Genomic DNA, 3106 nt, shown 5'->3' with positions numbered 1-3106 from the left:
GATGTAATCCATATTGAAGGTTTTGATCTTCTTCAGTAAGTGTTTTATCTCTTGCTCACTTCCTTCAAGCAAAATTGTGTCATCTGAGTCAAGTAAGTCTTTGATGACTCATAAACATGTCCCCTGTAAGTTCTCCCTGGACTACTCTGTGTAGGAGAGGATTAATAAGACTCTCTCTGCCTAGACTTCTTGAGAATGTCCTACCTGGGCACCTCGGTGTGGCCTGCCCCTGGCTACCTGACATGAGAATGTCCTTTGACAATTTGAGATTACTTTTGTCATCATCATTTGTGTCCTCCTGGAGAGACTAGGTCATGTCATTCTCCTCGCAGGACTTACTGAATGACCGTTGTTGCTCCAGGCCTGTGGTGACACCAGGCACACACTACCTGAAGAAGCTACACGTTGGCCTCATTCTCCAGGGGAGGCCAGAAGGAGGGCAGAGCCAGTTGGCCATGAAATCCTGAGCAGAGTTGCCACTAGAGTGCCTGCCCTTGTGTGGGCCTCCTGCTCCCTCACTTGGGAGGGTAGCCCCAGCTGACTCCTCAGTGACTGGCCACATCCTCCAGGGTGACGCTGGTTAACAGACACCAGCTCAGGCCGCAGATGTCCCAGGCTTTAGGAGGCTCCTGGTAGGCCTCTTATTGATTGATGGGTCCTATCAAAGAGCAGAATTTCGTGCACCAGGATACACAGAACGCCCAGGGACCAGCTGCCCACCTCTGCAGGGCTTCCCCTTGATGATCTTGAATGAGCCATAGAGGAGGTTCTCACAAACATCGTAGAACTGTGGGGTTGTCTGGAGATGCAAAAGTGGACAATATTGACTAACATGGTGGTATCCAGCTTGAGATCCTGATGGATGACTCAGTTTTGGTGGCAGTAGATGATAACCTGGAAAAAAGCTCAGCGTCTTGCTCCCTGAGCTTCCACTGCTGATGCTATAGTCATCCAGGTCTGCCCAGTGGGCTGCTGGATTCTGTGCCAGTTATGATCTTGCAGCTGTCCTCAAACGCTGAGCAGAATCGGGTGGAAACTTTCAGAACTCACTGGGGCTTCTGCTCCTCCAGGGCCCCCGGCCAGACAGTAGTGTCTGCTCATGGGTGGTGTCAGCCCTCCTGTTTATAAAGCAAAACTCCATTTTATCTCTTTTCCTATATTAATGTTAACTTTTTTGTGATAGTAAAATATTTAGAACAAAAGGTTTGCATTTTTTATTAATATATTTTTAAATTAACTTTAATGAAAGTTTACAGAGAGTTTGGATTTCCATTTATTCATTGTTCACTTTTCTCCCTGCCCACTCCTCCCCATACCAGTTCACTTTTCTCTTTGAAAAGTAAAAGAAAAATTCTTTCATTGTTATACAATCTCTCCCCCCAAATTCACTCCACTATGCAGCCTTCACTCTGAATTCCTGTCATGACAATAATACCTAATCATACGGGTGTATCGGAGATGGTGCAATTGGCACAGGACAGAACAGAGTTTAGGGCTGTTGCACATAGGGTCGCTATGAGTAGCAAGCGACTTGACGGCACATAACAACAACAACAACAACAACAACAATATCCCTTTTAAACAGTTCTCTCCTTCATCTGTTTTAATGCAGTATACATTATTTATCCCCTCTCTCTGAGTCTCCCCCCAACCCCAATGTCAGTCCCATTTTACAATAGTGGCCCTATGCTTTATTTGTCCTTTTGTGAGTGAGGTATTTCATGCAGAATTATGTCCTCCAGGGTCACCCACTTTGTATAATATTTCATGACTTTCTTGTTTTTCAATGCACCATAGTATTCCATTGTTTGATTATACCAGAGCTTCTCTTCATTCATTTGTTTATGGGCCCTTGGGTTGTTTCCAACTCTTTGCTATTGTGACTAAAGCCACAATAAACATGGGTGTGCAAGAGGTTTGTAATTTTAAATGGATGACTAAGTGATAATGTTCATTGTTGCAATGGTTTGAATAGTGTGTCTGAGAAATATGTGGGCTATGAGTCTTGAACATAATGATGGAATGTGGCAGTTGTGGGGTGATCAGATAATCCAATCTACTGTGAAAGGATTAGAGTGAGGTGGTGGTGGTGTTGTCATGTACCGTCGAGTGAACCCCGACTCACAGCGACCCTATGTATAACAGCTGTGAACCTTGCTCTATCCTTTAGCCAATTTTATTGTCTCTGAGACCAGTTACTGAGTTTATCCATCCTATTCAGGGTCTTCTTGTCTTGTGCTGACCCTCCACTCTTCCAAGTCTCTCTCTAAGAAGTGGTCCCTCCTGGCAATGTGGCCAAAATAGGTCAGACAGAGCTTCAGAATCCTTGCTTCCAAGGAGCAGCCTGGTTTCACCCTCTCTGGGATGGACTTGTACAACCCTCTTAACCCTATTACAATACCAGTCCATGTAAGACAGGGAATTGAGAGCCAGACCTCAGGGAAGGCAACTGGTGTAAGACCTGAAAGTCCACAGGCAGATGTTTCCCGATAGTAATATATACCCACAACCTATTGCAACGGGCACCTCATTTCTATTAAGTTGCTTTCTGGCCTGAATCTGCTTACATTGGTGCCTCAAGTATACACCATTCTCTGACCATGATAGGACTTTCCCCTAGATAGTACCAGAAGTAGAGCCCCTCAGAGCACAACACTCAGAAAGGAAGCCGCAAACATCCATCACTAATTGGGAACATGAAATGAAGCCACACACATCCATCAGTAATCAAGAACATGAAATGGACCGAGTCTGAATCTAGGAAAATGAGATGTTGTCAAAATGAAACGGAACTCATGACGATCGACGTCCTAGGCATCAATGAGCTGAAATGGGCCCATTGTGGCCGCTTTGAATCAGGGAAGCACATAATCAGTTATGCTCAGAACAACAAATTGAAGAGGAATGCTTTCACATTCATTATCAAAAAGAACATTTCAAGATCTTTGATAGGATTGTTGTTGTTTGTTGTTGTTATGTGCTGTTGAGTCACTTGTAACTCATAGCGACCCTATGTACAACAGCCCTAAATGCTGCTCTGTCCTGTGCCAACCTCCCTGTCTCTGACACACTCATTCCCACCAACCCAATCACAGAGTCGATCCAT

This window comes from Elephantulus edwardii, unplaced genomic scaffold (assembly GCF_000299155.1).
Source record: "Elephantulus edwardii isolate Elephantulus edwardi_28Jun2011 unplaced genomic scaffold, EleEdw1.0 scaffold00028, whole genome shotgun sequence".
In the NCBI taxonomy this organism is placed as follows: Eukaryota; Metazoa; Chordata; class Mammalia; order Macroscelidea; family Macroscelididae; genus Elephantulus; species Elephantulus edwardii.
The sequence above is the reverse complement of the archived record's forward strand: the minus strand, read 5'-3'. Positions refer to the sequence as shown.